General features: G+C 42.1%; 20 non-coding genes across 20 annotated transcripts; 5 read left to right on the top strand and 15 right to left on the bottom strand.

Annotated features, from left to right (window-relative positions):
- Window positions 1-554: 554 nt before the first annotated feature.
- Window positions 555-626, bottom strand: TRNAE-CUC (transfer RNA glutamic acid (anticodon CUC)). The gene has a single exon. It is a non-coding gene; the product is annotated as a tRNA-Glu (tRNA).
- Window positions 627-1,679: 1,053 nt separating this feature from the next.
- Window positions 1,680-1,752, top strand: TRNAM-CAU (transfer RNA methionine (anticodon CAU)). Its single transcript has one exon. It is a non-coding gene; the product is annotated as a tRNA-Met (tRNA).
- Window positions 1,753-2,717: 965 nt separating this feature from the next.
- On the bottom strand, window positions 2,718-2,789 carry TRNAE-CUC (transfer RNA glutamic acid (anticodon CUC)). The gene has a single exon. It is a non-coding gene; the product is annotated as a tRNA-Glu (tRNA).
- An 893-nt stretch (window positions 2,790-3,682) lies between these two features.
- Window positions 3,683-3,754, bottom strand: TRNAE-UUC (transfer RNA glutamic acid (anticodon UUC)). The gene has a single exon. It is a non-coding gene; the product is annotated as a tRNA-Glu (tRNA).
- Window positions 3,755-3,842: 88 nt separating this feature from the next.
- TRNAM-CAU (transfer RNA methionine (anticodon CAU)) lies at window positions 3,843-3,915 on the top strand. Its single transcript has one exon. It is a non-coding gene; the product is annotated as a tRNA-Met (tRNA).
- Window positions 3,916-4,266: 351 nt separating this feature from the next.
- Window positions 4,267-4,338, bottom strand: TRNAE-CUC (transfer RNA glutamic acid (anticodon CUC)). Its single transcript has one exon. It is a non-coding gene; the product is annotated as a tRNA-Glu (tRNA).
- An 893-nt stretch (window positions 4,339-5,231) lies between these two features.
- On the bottom strand, window positions 5,232-5,303 carry TRNAE-UUC (transfer RNA glutamic acid (anticodon UUC)). The gene has a single exon. It is a non-coding gene; the product is annotated as a tRNA-Glu (tRNA).
- An 88-nt stretch (window positions 5,304-5,391) lies between these two features.
- Window positions 5,392-5,464, top strand: TRNAM-CAU (transfer RNA methionine (anticodon CAU)). The gene has a single exon. It is a non-coding gene; the product is annotated as a tRNA-Met (tRNA).
- A 965-nt stretch (window positions 5,465-6,429) lies between these two features.
- On the bottom strand, window positions 6,430-6,501 carry TRNAE-CUC (transfer RNA glutamic acid (anticodon CUC)). Its single transcript has one exon. It is a non-coding gene; the product is annotated as a tRNA-Glu (tRNA).
- Window positions 6,502-7,397: 896 nt separating this feature from the next.
- On the bottom strand, window positions 7,398-7,469 carry TRNAE-CUC (transfer RNA glutamic acid (anticodon CUC)). The gene has a single exon. It is a non-coding gene; the product is annotated as a tRNA-Glu (tRNA).
- Window positions 7,470-8,361: 892 nt separating this feature from the next.
- Window positions 8,362-8,433, bottom strand: TRNAE-UUC (transfer RNA glutamic acid (anticodon UUC)). Its single transcript has one exon. It is a non-coding gene; the product is annotated as a tRNA-Glu (tRNA).
- Window positions 8,434-8,521: 88 nt separating this feature from the next.
- On the top strand, window positions 8,522-8,594 carry TRNAM-CAU (transfer RNA methionine (anticodon CAU)). Its single transcript has one exon. It is a non-coding gene; the product is annotated as a tRNA-Met (tRNA).
- Window positions 8,595-9,559: 965 nt separating this feature from the next.
- TRNAE-CUC (transfer RNA glutamic acid (anticodon CUC)) lies at window positions 9,560-9,631 on the bottom strand. Its single transcript has one exon. It is a non-coding gene; the product is annotated as a tRNA-Glu (tRNA).
- Window positions 9,632-10,524: 893 nt separating this feature from the next.
- Window positions 10,525-10,596, bottom strand: TRNAE-UUC (transfer RNA glutamic acid (anticodon UUC)). Its single transcript has one exon. It is a non-coding gene; the product is annotated as a tRNA-Glu (tRNA).
- A 1,118-nt stretch (window positions 10,597-11,714) lies between these two features.
- TRNAE-CUC (transfer RNA glutamic acid (anticodon CUC)) lies at window positions 11,715-11,786 on the bottom strand. Its single transcript has one exon. It is a non-coding gene; the product is annotated as a tRNA-Glu (tRNA).
- Window positions 11,787-12,682: 896 nt separating this feature from the next.
- Window positions 12,683-12,754, bottom strand: TRNAE-CUC (transfer RNA glutamic acid (anticodon CUC)). Its single transcript has one exon. It is a non-coding gene; the product is annotated as a tRNA-Glu (tRNA).
- An 892-nt stretch (window positions 12,755-13,646) lies between these two features.
- Window positions 13,647-13,718, bottom strand: TRNAE-UUC (transfer RNA glutamic acid (anticodon UUC)). The gene has a single exon. It is a non-coding gene; the product is annotated as a tRNA-Glu (tRNA).
- An 88-nt stretch (window positions 13,719-13,806) lies between these two features.
- TRNAM-CAU (transfer RNA methionine (anticodon CAU)) lies at window positions 13,807-13,879 on the top strand. The gene has a single exon. It is a non-coding gene; the product is annotated as a tRNA-Met (tRNA).
- Window positions 13,880-14,844: 965 nt separating this feature from the next.
- On the bottom strand, window positions 14,845-14,916 carry TRNAE-CUC (transfer RNA glutamic acid (anticodon CUC)). Its single transcript has one exon. It is a non-coding gene; the product is annotated as a tRNA-Glu (tRNA).
- Window positions 14,917-15,809: 893 nt separating this feature from the next.
- Window positions 15,810-15,881, bottom strand: TRNAE-UUC (transfer RNA glutamic acid (anticodon UUC)). Its single transcript has one exon. It is a non-coding gene; the product is annotated as a tRNA-Glu (tRNA).
- Between the last annotated feature and the right edge of the window lie 129 nt (window positions 15,882-16,010).

The following is a 16,010-nucleotide window of genomic DNA, read 5'->3' as shown; positions in this document are numbered from 1 at the left end:
ATAAGTAAGGATTTGTGAACCCAAATGACAGATGGGACACATGGGTTGCTGTTTCTCTTGACCCGTTTGCTGTATAAAGAGGCAGATGAGAGTGATTTGAGCTGTTTGACAGCTAAGCGCAAAATCTACCTGAAATACTTTTGTCTGAAAAACACCCGTCAGTAGCGAGCGCGTCAGTCTCATATTCTGAAGTTCGTGAGTTCGATCCTCACACGGGGAAGCGGTCTCCTCTTTTCTGAAGAGATTCTGTCACCAAATTAGAACTTTCCCTTTCAGATTTAAAATGTTTCTGATAAGTAAGAATTTGCAAACCCAAATGACAGACAGGACACATGGGTTGTTGATTCTCTTGACACGTTTGCTCTAAAAGGGGCTAGTTGAGATTGATTTGAGCTATGAAACCAAATTAAATCTTGTGCCAAAGTTCATCACAACGAACGGACCAAAAGATGGCGTTCAGAATTTTCGACAGCTTAACGCAAATTCTACCTGAAATACTTTTGTCTGAAAAACACCTTTGTCTTTGAATGTTGGTGGCAGTACAGAAAAGTACATTCCCATATCGGGAGTTGAACCCGGGTCGCCTGGGTGAGAACCAGGAATCCTAACCGCTAGACCATATGGGAAAAGATGTGCTGTCTTATCAGTGACAATCTGGAAAAAAATAAGTTTTCTACTTGGCACAAGCAACTTCTGCAGTTCTATTTGCGCAGCTTGCCTCGTTAACACAGTTGTAAGCAAATCAGTCTCATAAGCTGAAAGATGAACGTTCGATTGTTAGACGGGGTACTGGTCCCTCGTTTTCTCAATCGATTCTGTCTCCATCTTGGCTACAGGGCCACAGATTTTTCCGATTCAGTACCAAAACATAACCAATTTAGTTCCTAAACTGTTTCCACGTACAAGGCACGGGGCAGCTTTCGAATGTGTGTACCAGTTCCAAAGGAGTGTCACTCCCATAGCAGGAAGTAAACCAGTCGACCAGGGATACTAGGTCCTATCCACTTTTCCACGTGGGACAAGTTATACACTAAGCAGCAAGATAAATTAAAAAAAAAAAAAAAAAAGAAGTTTTTGCTTTGATTAAATAGCTTTTACATCACAAAAGAAAAAAGTTGCCACATGAGCATGGTACTTAGCACGTCAGTTGGTAATCTGAAGTTCATGATGTTTTTTCCTCACACGGGGAACTATTCTCCTCCCTTTTCTTGGGATATTGTGTCACCCACTCAGAACTTTCTCACTGAAACGTTTCCGATTCGAAAGGAAACAGGAGCCTTAGTGACAGACAGAACACATGGATTGTTGCGTCCCTTGACGCTTTGGAGTAATAAGGTGTAGTTGAGAATGGTTTAAGCTATGAAACAAAATGAAATCTTGTGCTAAAGGTCAGTAAGAGCCACAAATACCCTGATGTTCAGCATTTTTGACTGCAAAGTACAAAATCTACCTGAAATATTATTGTCTGGAAAATACATTTCTGTCTTTGATTGTTGGCAGTAGTACAGTAAAAGGTGCGTTCCCATACCGGGAGTCGAACACGGGCCGCCTGGGTGAAAACCAGGAATCCTAACAGCTAGACCATATGGGAATGGATAGCTACACACTGAGGTATCTATTGAAAAAAATCAGCTCGGGGGCTTGCACAAGAAACGTCTGCAGATTGGCACGTGCATCTTGCCTCGTTAGCGCAGTAGGTAGCGCGTCAGTCTCATAATCTGAAGGTCGTGAGTTCGATACTCACACGGGGCAGCGGGCTCCTCTTTTCCGAAGAGATATTGTCAAAAACTTAGAACTTTCCCCTTCATTTCTAACACGTTTCTGATAAGTAAGGATTTGTGAACCCAAATGACACATGGGATGCTGGTTCTCTTGACCCGTTTGCTGTATAAAGAGGCAGATGAGAGTGATTTGAGCTATGACAAAAAATTAAATCTTGTGCCAAAGGTCGTCACAATGAATGTAACCAAAAGCTGGTGTTCAGAATGATTGACAGCTAAGCGCAAAATCTACCTGAAATACTTTTGTCTGAAAAACACCCGCGTCAGTCTCATAATCTGAAGGTCGTGAGTTCGATCCTCACACGGGGCAGCAGGCTCCTCTTTTCCGAAGAGATTTTGTCAAAAACTTAGAACTTTCCCTTTCAGTTCTAACACGTTTCTGATAAGTAAGGATTTGTGAACCCAAATGACAGATGGGACACATGGGTTGCTGTTTCTCTTGACCCGTTTGCTGTATAAAGAGGCAGATGAGAGTGATTTGAGCTGTTTGACAGCTAAGCGCAAAATCTACCTGAAATACTTTTGTCTGAAAAACACCCGTCAGTAGCGAGCGCGTCAGTCTCATATTCTGAAGTTCGTGAGTTCGATCCTCACACGGGGAAGCGGTCTCCTCTTTTCTGAAGAGATTCTGTCACCAAATTAGAACTTTCCCTTTCAGATTTAAAATGTTTCTGATAAGTAAGAATTTGCGAACCCAAATGACAGACAGGACACATGGGTTGTTGATTCTCTTGACACGTTTGCTGTAAAAGGGGCTAGTTGAGATTGATTTGAGCTATGAAACCAAATTAAATCTTGTGCCAAAGTTCATCACAACGAACGGACCAAAAGATGGCGTTCAGAATTTTCGACAGCTTAACGCAAATTCTACCTGAAATACTTTTGTCTGAAAAACACCTTTGTCTTTGAATGTTGGTGGCAGTACAGAAAAGTACATTCCCATACCGGGAGTTGAACCCGGGCCACCTGGGTGAGAACCAGGAATCCTAACCGCTAGACCATATGGGAAAAGTTGTGCTGTCTTATCAGTGACAATCTGAAAAAAAATAAGTTTTCTACTTGGCACAAGCAACTTCTGCAGTTCTATTTGCGCAGCTTGCCTCGTTAACACAGTTGTAAGCAAATCAGTCTCATAAGCTGAAAGATGAACGTTCGATTCTTAGACGGGGTACTGGTCCCTCGTTTTCTCAATCGATTCTGTCTCCATCTTGGCTACAGGGCCACAGATTTTTCCGATTCAGTACCAAAACATAACCAATTTAGTTCCTAAACTGTTTCCACGTACAAGGCACGGGGCAGCTTTCGAATGTGTGTACTAGTTCCAAAGGAGTGTCACTCCCATAGCAGGAAGTAAACCAGTCGACCAGGGATACTAGGTCCTATCCACTTTTCCACGTGGGACAAGTTATACACTAAGCAGCAAGATAAATTAAAAAAAAAAAAAAAAAAGAAGTTTTTGCTTTGATTAAATAGCTTTTACATCACAAAAGAAAAAAGTTGCCACATGAGCATGGTACTTAGCACGTCAGTTGGTAATCTGAAGTTCATGATGTTTTTTCCTCACACGGGGAACTATTCTCCTCCCTTTTCTTGGGATATTGTGTCACCCACTCAGAACTTTCTCACTGAAACGTTTCCGATTCGAAAGGAAACAGGAGCCTTAGTGACAGACAGAACACATGGATTGTTGCGTCCCTTGACGCTTTGGAGTAATAAGGTGTAGTTGAGAATGGTTTAAGCTATGAAACAAAATGAAATCTTGTGCTAAAGGTCAGTAAGAGCCACAAATACCCTGATGTTCAGCATTTTTGACTGCAAAGTACAAAATCTACCTGAAATATTATTGTCTGGAAAATACATTTCTGTCTTTGATTGTTGGCAGTAGTACAGTAAAAGGTGCGTTCCCATACCGGGAGTCGAACACGGGCCGCCTGGGTGAAAACCAGGAATCCTAACCGCTAGACCATATGGGAATGGATAGCTACACACTGAGGTATCTATTGAAAAAAATCAGCTCGGGGGCTTGCACAAGAAACGTCTGCAGATTGGCACGTGCATCTTGCCTCGTTAGCGCAGTAGGTAGCGCGTCAGTCTCATAATCTGAAGGTCGTGAGTTCGATACTCACACGGGGCAGCGGGCTCCTCTTTTCCGAAGAGATATTGTCAAAAACTTAGAACTTTCCCCTTCATTTCTAACACGTTTCTGATAAGTAAGGATTTGTGAACCCAAATGACACATGGGATGCTGGTTCTCTTGACCCGTTTGCTGTATAAAGAGGCAGATGAGAGTGATTTGAGCTATGACAAAAAATTAAATCTTGTGCCAAAGGTCGTCACAATGAATGTAACCAAAAGCTGGTGTTCAGAATGATTGACAGCTAAGCGCAAAATCTACCTGAAATACTTTTGTCTGAAAAACACCCGCGTCAGTCTCATAATCTGAAGGTCGTGAGTTCGAATGTTGGTGGCAGTACAGAAAAGTACATTCCCATACCGGGAGTTGAACCCGGGCCACCTGGGTGAGAACCAGGAATCCTAACCGCTAGACCATATGGGAAAAGTTGTGCTGTCTTATCAGTGACAATCTGAAAAAAAATAAGTTTTCTACTTGGCACAAGCAACTTCTGCAGTTCTATTTGCGCAGCTTGCCTCGTTAACACAGTTGTAAGCAAATCAGTCTCATAAGCTGAAAGATGAACGTTCGATTCTTAGACGGGGTACTGGTCCCTCGTTTTCTCAATCGATTCTGTCTCCATCTTGGCTACAGGGCCACAGATTTTTCCGATTCAGTACCAAAACATAACCAATTTAGTTCCTAAACTGTTTCCACGTACAAGGCACGGGGCAGCTTTCGAATGTGTGTACTAGTTCCAAAGGAGTGTCACTCCCATAGCAGGAAGTAAACCAGTCGACCAGGGATACTAGGTCCTATCCACTTTTCCACGTGGGACAAGTTATACACTAAGCAGCAAGATAAATTAAAAAAAAAAAAAAAAAAGAAGTTTTTGCTTTGATTAAATAGCTTTTACATCACAAAAGAAAAAAGTTGCCACATGAGCATGGTACTTAGCACGTCAGTTGGTAATCTGAAGTTCATGATGTTTTTTCCTCACACGGGGAACTATTCTCCTCCCTTTTCTTGGGATATTGTGTCACCCACTCAGAACTTTCTCACTGAAACGTTTCCGATTCGAAAGGAAACAGGAGCCTTAGTGACAGACAGAACACATGGATTGTTGCGTCCCTTGACGCTTTGGAGTAATAAGGTGTAGTTGAGAATGGTTTAAGCTATGAAACAAAATGAAATCTTGTGCTAAAGGTCAGTAAGAGCCACAAATACCCTGATGTTCAGCATTTTTGACTGCAAAGTACAAAATCTACCTGAAATATTATTGTCTGGAAAATACATTTCTGTCTTTGATTGTTGGCAGTAGTACAGTAAAAGGTGCGTTCCCATACCGGGAGTCGAACACGGGCCGCCTGGGTGAAAACCAGGAATCCTAACCGCTAGACCATATGGGAATGGATAGCTACACACTGAGGTATCTATTGAAAAAAATCAGCTCGGGGGCTTGCACAAGAAACGTCTGCAGATTGGCACGTGCATCTTGCCTCGTTAGCGCAGTAGGTAGCGCGTCAGTCTCATAATCTGAAGGTCGTGAGTTCGATACTCACACGGGGCAGCGGGCTCCTCTTTTCCGAAGAGATATTGTCAAAAACTTAGAACTTTCCCCTTCATTTCTAACACGTTTCTGATAAGTAAGGATTTGTGAACCCAAATGACACATGGGATGCTGGTTCTCTTGACCCGTTTGCTGTATAAAGAGGCAGATGAGAGTGATTTGAGCTATGACAAAAAATTAAATCTTGTGCCAAAGGTCGTCACAATGAATGTAACCAAAAGCTGGTGTTCAGAATGATTGACAGCTAAGCGCAAAATCTACCTGAAATACTTTTGTCTGAAAAACACCCGCGTCAGTCTCATAATCTGAAGGTCGTGAGTTCGATCCTCACACGGGGCAGCAGGCTCCTCTTTTCCGAAGAGATTTTGTCAAAAACTTAGAACTTTCCCTTTCAGTTCTAACACGTTTCTGATAAGTAAGGATTTGTGAACCCAAATGACAGATGGGACACATGGGTTGCTGTTTCTCTTGACCCGTTTGCTGTATAAAGAGGCAGATGAGAGTGATTTGAGCTGTTTGACAGCTAAGCGCAAAATCTACCTGAAATACTTTTGTCTGAAAAACACCCGTCAGTAGCGAGCGCGTCAGTCTCATATTCTGAAGTTCGTGAGTTCGATCCTCACACGGGGAAGCGGTCTCCTCTTTTCTGAAGAGATTCTGTAACCAAATTAGAACTTTCCCTTTCAGATTTAAAATGTTTCTGATAAGTAAGAATTTGCGAACCCAAATGACAGACAGGACACATGGGTTGTTGATTCTCTTGACACGTTTGCTGTAAAAGGGGCTAGTTGAGATTGATTTGAGCTATGAAACCAAATTAAATCTTGTGCCAAAGTTCATCACAACGAACGGACCAAAAGATGGCGTTCAGAATTTTCGACAGCTTAACGCAAATTCTACCTGAAATACTTTTGTCTGAAAAACACCTTTGTCTTTGAATGTTGGTGGCAGTACAGAAAAGTACATTCCCATACCGGGAGTTGAACCCGGGCCACCTGGGTGAGAACCAGGAATCCTAACCGCTAGACCATATGGGAAAAGTTGTGCTGTCTTATCAGTGACAATCTGAAAAAAAATAAGTTTTCTACTTGGCACAAGCAACTTCTGCAGTTCTATTTGCGCAGCTTGCCTCGTTAACACAGTTGTAAGCAAATCAGTCTCATAAGCTGAAAGATGAACGTTCGATTCTTAGACGGGGTACTGGTCCCTCGTTTTCTCAATCGATTCTGTCTCCATCTTGGCTACAGGGCCACAGATTTTTCCGATTCAGTACCAAAACATAACCAATTTAGTTCCTAAACTGTTTCCACGTACAAGGCATGGGGCAGCTTTTGAATGTGTGTACTAGTTCCAAAGGAGTGTCACTCCCATAGCAGGAAGTAAACCAGTCGGCCAGGGATACTAGGTCCTATCCACTTTTCCACGTGGGACAAGTTATACACTAAGCAGCAAGATAAATTAAAAAAAAAAAAAAAAAAGAAGAAGTTTTTGCTTTGATTAAATAGCTTTTACATCACAAAAGAAAAAAGTTGCCACATGAGCATGGTACTTAGCACGTCAGTTGGTAATCTGAAGTTCATGAGGTTTTTTCCTCACACGTGGAACTATTCTCCCCCCTTTTCTTGGGATATTGTGTCACCCACTCAGAACTTTCTCAATGAAACGTTTCCGATTCGAAAGGAAACAGGAGGCTTAGTGACAGAAAGAACACATGGATTGTTGCGTCCCTTGACGCTTTGGAGTAATAAGGTGTAGTTGAGAATGGTTTAAGCTATGAAACAAAATGAAATCTTGTGCTAAAGGTCAGTAAGAGCCACAAATACCCTGATGTTCAGCATTTTTGACTGCAAAGTACAAAATCTACCTGAAATATTATTGTCTGGAAAATACATTTCTGTCTTTGATTGTTGGCAGTAGTACAGTAAAAGGTGCGTTCCCATACCGGGAGTTGAACCCGGCCCGCCTGGGTGAGAACCAGGAATCCTAACCGCTAGACCATATGGGAAAAGATGTGCTGTCTTATCAGTGACAATCTGAAAAAAAATAAGTTTTCTACTTGGCACAAGCAACTTCTGCAGTTCTATTTGCGCAGCTTGCCTCGTTAACACAGTTGTAAGCAAATCAGTCTCATAAGCTGAAAGATGAACGTTCGATTGTTAGACGGGGTACTGGTCCCTCGTTTTCTCAATCGATTCTGTCTCCATCTTGGCTACAGGGCCACAGATTTTTCCGATTCAGTACCAAAACATAACCAATTTAGTTCCTAAACTGTTTCCACGTACAAGGCATGGGGCAGCTTTTGAATGTGTGTACTAGTTCCAAAGGAGTGTCACTCCCATAGCAGGAAGTAAACCAGTCGACCAGGGATACTAGGTCCTATCCACTTTTCCACGTGGGACAAGTTATACACTAAGCAGCAAGATAAATTAAAAAAAAAAAAAAAAAGAAGTTTTTGCTTTGATTAAATAGCTTTTACATCACAAAAGAAAAAAGTTGCCACATGAGCATGGTACTTAGCACGTCAGTTGGTAATCTGAAGTTCATGATGTTTTTTCCTCACACGGGGAACTATTCTCCTCCCTTTTCTTGGGATATTGTGTCACCCACTCAGAACTTTCTCACTGAAACGTTTCCGATTCGAAAGGAAACAGGAGCCTTAGTGACAGACAGAACACATGGATTGTTGCGTCCCTTGACGCTTTGGAGTAATAAGGTGTAGTTGAGAATGGTTTAAGCTATGAAACAAAATGAAATCTTGTGCTAAAGGTCAGTAAGAGCCACAAATACCCTGATGTTCAGCATTTTTGACTGCAAAGTACAAAATCTACCTGAAATATTATTGTCTGGAAAATACATTTCTGTCTTTGATTGTTGGCAGTAGTACAGTAAAAGGTGCGTTCCCATACCGGGAGTCGAACACGGGCCGCCTGGGTGAAAACCAGGAATCCTAACCGCTAGACCATATGGGAATGGATAGCTACACACTGAGGTATCTATTGAAAAAAATCAGCTCGGGGGCTTGCACAAGAAACGTCTGCAGATTGGCACGTGCATCTTTCCTCGTTAGCGCAGTAGGTAGCGCGTCAGTCTCATAATCTGAAGGTCGTGAGTTCGATACTCACACGGGGCAGCGGGCTCCTCTTTTCCGAAGAGATATTGTCAAAAACTTAGAACTTTCCCCTTCATTTCTAACACGTTTCTGATAAGTAAGGATTTGTGAACCCAAATGACACATGGGATGCTGGTTCTCTTGACCCGTTTGCTGTATAAAGAGGCAGATGAGAGTGATTTGAGCTATGACAAAAAATTAAATCTTGTGCCAAAGGTCGTCACAATGAATGTAACCAAAAGCTGGTGTTCAGAATGATTGACAGCTAAGCGCAAAATCTACCTGAAATACTTTTGTCTGAAAAACACCCGCGTCAGTCTCATAATCTGAAGGTCGTGAGTTCGATCCTCACACGGGGCAGCAGGCTCCTCTTTTCCGAAGAGATTTTGTCAAAAACTTAGAACTTTCCCTTTCAGTTCTAACACGTTTCTGATAAGTAAGGATTTGTGAACCCAAATGACAGATGGGACACATGGGTTGCTGTTTCTCTTGACCCGTTTGCTGTATAAAGAGGCAGATGAGAGTGATTTGAGCTGTTTGACAGCTAAGCGCAAAATCTACCTGAAATACTTTTGTCTGAAAAACACCCGTCAGTAGCGAGCGCGTCAGTCTCATATTCTGAAGTTCGTGAGTTCGATCCTCACACGGGGAAGCGGTCTCCTCTTTTCTGAAGAGATTCTGTCACCAAATTAGAACTTTCCCTTTCAGATTTAAAATGTTTCTGATAAGTAAGAATTTGCGAACCCAAATGACAGACAGGACACATGGGTTGTTGATTCTCTTGACACGTTTGCTGTAAAAGGGGCTAGTTGAGATTGATTTGAGCTATGAAACCAAATTAAATCTTGTGCCAAAGTTCATCACAACGAACGGACCAAAAGATGGCGTTCAGAATTTTCGACAGCTTAACGCAAATTCTACCTGAAATACTTTTGTCTGAAAAACACCTTTGTCTTTGAATGTTGGTGGCAGTACAGAAAAGTACATTCCCATACCGGGAGTTGAACCCGGGCCACCTGGGTGAGAACCAGGAATCCTAACCGCTAGACCATATGGGAAAAGTTGTGCTGTCTTATCAGTGACAATCTGAAAAAAAATAAGTTTTCTACTTGGCACAAGCAACTTCTGCAGTTCTATTTGCGCAGCTTGCCTCGTTAACACAGTTGTAAGCAAATCAGTCTCATAAGCTGAAAGATGAACGTTCGATTCTTAGACGGGGTACTGGTCCCTCGTTTTCTCAATCGATTCTGTCTCCATCTTGGCTACAGGGCCACAGATTTTTCCGATTCAGTACCAAAACATAACCAATTTAGTTCCTAAACTGTTTCCACGTACAAGGCACGGGGCAGCTTTCGAATGTGTGTACTAGTTCCAAAGGAGTGTCACTCCCATAGCAGGAAGTAAACCAGTCGACCAGGGATACTAGGTCCTATCCACTTTTCCACGTGGGACAAGTTATACACTAAGCAGCAAGATAAATTAAAAAAAAAAAAAAAAAAGAAGTTTTTGCTTTGATTAAATAGCTTTTACATCACAAAAGAAAAAAGTTGCCACATGAGCATGGTACTTAGCACGTCAGTTGGTAATCTGAAGTTCATGATGTTTTTTCCTCACACGGGGAACTATTCTCCCCCCTTTTCTTGGGATATTGTGTCACCCACTCAGAACTTTCTCACTGAAACGTTTCCGATTCGAAAGGAAACAGGAGCCTTAGTGACAGACAGAACACATGGATTGTTGCGTCCCTTGACGCTTTGGAGTAATAAGGTGTAGTTGAGAATGGTTTAAGCTATGAAACAAAATGAAATCTTGTGCTAAAGGTCAGTAAGAGCCACAAATACCCTGATGTTCAGCATTTTTGACTGCAAAGTACAAAATCTACCTGAAATATTATTGTCTGGAAAATACATTTCTGTCTTTGATTGTTGGCAGTAGTACAGTAAAAGGTGCGTTCCCATACCGGGAGTCGAACACGGGCCGCCTGGGTGAAAACCAGGAATCCTAACCGCTAGACCATATGGGAATGGATAGCTACACACTGAGGTATCTATTGAAAAAAATCAGCTCGGGGGCTTGCACAAGAAACGTCTGCAGATTGGCACGTGCATCTTAGCGCAGTAGGTAGCGCGTCAGTCTCATAATCTGAAGGTCGTGAGTTCGATACTCACACGGGGCAGCGGGCTCCTCTTTTCCGAAGAGATATTGTCAAAAACTTAGAACTTTCCCCTTCATTTCTAACACGTTTCTGATAAGTAAGGATTTGTGAACCCAAATGACACATGGGATGCTGGTTCTCTTGACCCGTTTGCTGTATAAAGAGGCAGATGAGAGTGATTTGAGCTATGACAAAAAATTAAATCTTGTGCCAAAGGTCGTCACAATGAATGTAACCAAAAGCTGGTGTTCAGAATGATTGACAGCTAAGCGCAAAATCTACCTGAAATACTTTTGTCTGAAAAACACCCGCGTCAGTCTCATAATCTGAAGGTCGTGAGTTCGATCCTCACACGGGGCAGCAGGCTCCTCTTTTCCGAAGAGATTTTGTCAAAAACTTAGAACTTTCCCTTTCAGTTCTAACACGTTTCTGATAAGTAAGGATTTGTGAACCCAAATGACAGATGGGACACATGGGTTGCTGTTTCTCTTGACCCGTTTGCTGTATAAAGAGGCAGATGAGAGTGATTTGAGCTGTTTGACAGCTAAGCGCAAAATCTACCTGAAATACTTTTGTCTGAAAAACACCCGTCAGTAGCGAGCGCGTCAGTCTCATATTCTGAAGTTCGTGAGTTCGATCCTCACACGGGGAAGCGGTCTCCTCTTTTCTGAAGAGATTCTGTCACCAAATTAGAACTTTCCCTTTCAGATTTAAAATGTTTCTGATAAGTAAGAATTTGCGAACCCAAATGACAGACAGGACACATGGGTTGTTGATTCTCTTGACACGTTTGCTGTAAAAGGGGCTAGTTGAGATTGATTTGAGCTATGAAACCAAATTAAATCTTGTGCCAAAGTTCATCACAACGAACGGACCAAAAGATGGCGTTCAGAATTTTCGACAGCTTAACGCAAATTCTACCTGAAATACTTTTGTCTGAAAAACACCTTTGTCTTTGAATGTTGGTGGCAGTACAGAAAAGTACATTCCCATACCGGGAGTTGAACCCGGGCCACCTGGGTGAGAACCAGGAATCCTAACCGCTAGACCATATGGGAAAAGTTGTGCTGTCTTATCAGTGACAATCTGAAAAAAAATAAGTTTTCTACTTGGCACAAGCAACTTCTGCAGTTCTATTTGCGCAGCTTGCCTCGTTAACACAGTTGTAAGCAAATCAGTCTCATAAGCTGAAAGATGAACGTTCGATTCTTAGACGGGGTACTGGTCCCTCGTTTTCTCAATCGATTCTGTCTCCATCTTGGCTACAGGGCCACAGATTTTTCCGATTCAGTACCAAAACATAACCAATTTAGTTCCTAAACTGTTTCCACGTACAAGGCATGGGGCAGCTTTTGAATGTGTGTACTAGTTCCAAAGGAGTGTCACTCCCATAGCAGGAAGTAAACCAGTCGGCCAGGGATACTAGGTCCTATCCACTTTTCCACGTGGGACAAGTTATACACTAAGCAGCAAGATAAATTAAAAAAAAAAAAAAAAAAGAAGAAGTTTTTGCTTTGATTAAATAGCTTTTACATCACAAAAGAAAAAAGTTGCCACATGAGCATGGTACTTAGCACGTCAGTTGGTAATCTGAAGTTCATGAGGTTTTTTCCTCACACGTGGAACTATTCTCCCCCCTTTTCTTGGGATATTGTGTCACCCACTCAGAACTTTCTCAATGAAACGTTTCCGATTCGAAAGGAAACAGGAGCCTTAGTGACAGAAAGAACACATGGATTGTTGCGTCCCTTGACGCTTTGGAGTAATAAGGTGTAGTTGAGAATGGTTTAAGCTATGAAACAAAATGAAATCTTGTGCTAAAGGTCAGTAAGAGCCACAAATACCCTGATGTTCAGCATTTTTGACTGCAAAGTACAAAATCTACCTGAAATATTATTGTCTGGAAAATACATTTCTGTCTTTGATTGTTGGCAGTAGTACAGTAAAAGGTGCGTTCCCATACCGGGAGTTGAACCCGGCCCGCCTGGGTGAGAACCAGGAATCCTAACCGCTAGACCATATGGGAAAAGATGTGCTGTCTTATCAGTGACAATCTGAAAAAAAATAAGTTTTCTACTTGGCACAAGCAACTTCTGCAGTTCTATTTGCGCAGCTTGCCTCGTTAACACAGTTGTAAGCAAATCAGTCTCATAAGCTGAAAGATGAACGTTCGATTGTTAGACGGGGTACTGGTCCCTCGTTTTCTCAATCGATTCTGTCTCCATCTTGGCTACAGGGCCACAGATTTTTCCGATTCAGTACCAAAACATAACCAATTTAGTTCCTAAACTGTTTCCACGTACAAGGCATGGGGCAGCTTTTGAATGTGTGTACTAGTTCCAAAGGAGTGTCACTCCCATAGCAGGAAGTAAACCAGTCGACCAGGGATACTAGGTCCTATCCACTTTTCCACGTGGGACAAGTTATACACTAAGCAGCAAGATAAATTAAAAAAAAAAAAAAAAAGAAGTTTTTGCTTTGATTAAATAGCTTTTACATCACAAAAGAAAAAAGTTGCCACATGAGCATGGTACTTAGCACGTCAGTTGGTAATCTGAAGTTCATGATGTTTTTTCCTCACACGGGGAACTATTCTCCCCCCTTTTCTTGGGATATTGTGTCACCCACTCAGAACTTTCTCACTGAAACGTTTCCGATTCGAAAGGAAACAGGAGCCTTAGTGACAGACAGAACACATGGATTGTTGCGTCCCTTGACGCTTTGGAGTAATAAGGTGTAGTTGAGAATGGTTTAAGCTATGAAACAAAATGAAATCTTGTGCTAAAGGTCAGTAAGAGCCACAAATACCCTGATGTTCAGCATTTTTGACTGCAAAGTACAAAATCTACCTGAAATATTATTGTCTGGAAAATACATTTCTGTCTTTGATTGTTGGCAGTAGTACAGTAAAAGGTGCGTTCCCATACCGGGAGTCGAACACGGGCCGCCTGGGTGAAAACCAGGAATCCTAACCGCTAGACCATATGGGAATGGATAGCTACACACTGAGGTATCTATTGAAAAAAATCAGCTCGGGGGCTTGCACAAGAAACGTCTGCAGATTGGCACGTGCATCTTTCCTCGTTAGCGCAGTAGGTAGCGCGTCAGTCTCATAATCTGAAGGTCGTGAGTTCGATACTCACACGGGGCAGCGGGCTCCTCTTTTCCGAAGAGATATTGTCAAAAACTTAGAACTTTCCCCTTCATTTCTAACACGTTTCTGATAAGTAAGGATTTGTGAACCCAAATGACACATGGGATGCTGGTTCTCTTGACCCGTTTGCTGTATAAAGAGGCAGATGAGAGTGATTTGAGCTATGACAAAAAATTAAATCTTGTGCCAAAGGTCGTCACAATGAATGTAACCAAAAGCTGGTGTTCAGAATGATTGACAGCTAAGCGCAAAATCTACCTGATATACTTTTGTCTGAAAAACACCCGCGTCAGTCTCATAATCTGAAGGTCGTGAGTTCGATCCTCACACGGGGCAGCAGGCTCCTCTTTTCCGAAGAGATTTTGTCAAAAACTTAGAACTTTCCCTTTCAGTTCTAACACGTTTCTGATAAGTAAGGATTTGTGAACCCAAATGACAGATGGGACACATGGGTTGCTGTTTCTCTTGACCCGTTTGCTGTATAAAGAGGCAGATGAGAGTGATTTGAGCTGTTTGACAGCTAAGCGCAAAATCTACCTGAAATACTTTTGTCTGAAAAACACCCGTCAGTAGCGAGCGCGTCAGTCTCATATTCTGAAGTTCGTGAGTTCGATCCTCACACGGGGAAGCGGTCTCCTCTTTTCTGAAGAGATTCTGTCACCAAATTAGAACTTTCCCTTTCAGATTTAAAATGTTTCTGATAAGTAAGAATTTGCGAACCCAAATGACAGACAGGACACATGGGTTGTTGATTCTCTTGACACGTTTGCTGTAAAAGGGGCTAGTTGAGATTGATTTGAGCTATGAAACCAAATTAAATCTTGTGCCAAAGTTCATCACAACGAACGGACCAAAAGATGGCGTTCAGAATTTTCGACAGCTTAACGCAAATTCTACCTGAAATACTTTTGTCTGAAAAACACCTTTGTCTTTGAATGTTGGTGGCAGTACAGAAAAGTACATTCCCATACCGGGAGTTGAACCCGGGCCACCTGGGTGAGAACCAGGAATCCTAACCGCTAGACCATATGGGAAAAGTTGTGCTGTCTTATCAGTGACAATCTGAAAAAAAATAAGTTTTCTACTTGGCACAAGCAACTTCTGCAGTTCTATTTGCGCAGCTTGCCTCGTTAACACAGTTGTAAGCAAATCAGTCTCATAAGCTGAAAGATGAACGTTCGATTCTTAGACGGGGTACTGGTCCCTCGTTTTCTCAATCGATTCTGTCTCCATCTTGGCTACAGGGCCACAGATTTTTCCGATTCAGTACCAAAACATAACCAATTTAGTTCCTAAACTGTTTCCACGTACAAGGCACGGGGCAGCTTTCGAATGTGTGTACTAGTTCCAAAGGAGTGTCACTCCCATAGCAGGAAGTAAACCAGTCGACCAGGGATACTAGGTCCTATCCACTTTTCCACGTGGGACAAGTTATACACTAAGCAGCAAGATAAATTAAAAAAAAAAAAAAAAAAGAAGTTTTTGCTTTGATTAAATAGCTTTTACATCACAAAAGAAAAAAGTTGCCACATGAGCATGGTACTTAGCACGTCAGTTGGTAATCTGAAGTTCATGATGTTTTTTCCTCACACGGGGAACTATTCTCCCCCCTTTTCTTGGGATATTGTGTCACCCACTCAGAACTTTCTCACTGAAACGTTTCCGATTCGAAAGGAAACAGGAGCCTTAGTGACAGACAGAACACATGGATTGTTGCGTCCCTTGACGCTTTGGAGTAATAAGGTGTAGTTGAGAATGGTTTAAGCTATGAAACAAAATGAAATCTTGTGCTAAAGGTCAGTAAGAGCCACAAATACCCTGATGTTCAGCATTTTTGACTGCAAAGTACAAAATCTACCTGAAATATTATTGTCTGGAAAATACATTTCTGTCTTTGATTGTTGGCAGTAGTACAGTAAAAGGTGCGTTCCCATACCGGGAGTCGAACACGGGCCGCCTGGGTGAAAACCAGGAATCCTAACCGCTAGACCATATGGGAATGGATAGCTACACACTGAGGTATCTATTGAAAAAAATCAGCTCGGGGGCTTGCACAAGAAACGTCTGCAGATTGGCACGTGCATCTTAGCGCAGTAGGTAGCGCGTCAGTCTCATAATCTGAAGGTCG

This window comes from Dendrobates tinctorius, unplaced genomic scaffold, assembly GCF_039654945.1.
Source record: "Dendrobates tinctorius isolate UK_male_01 unplaced genomic scaffold, ASM3965494v1 ptg000272l, whole genome shotgun sequence".
Lineage (NCBI taxonomy): Eukaryota > Metazoa > Chordata > Amphibia > Anura > Dendrobatidae > Dendrobates > Dendrobates tinctorius.
Note: the sequence above shows the minus strand (reverse complement) of the source record. Positions and strands in the feature narration are given on the sequence as shown.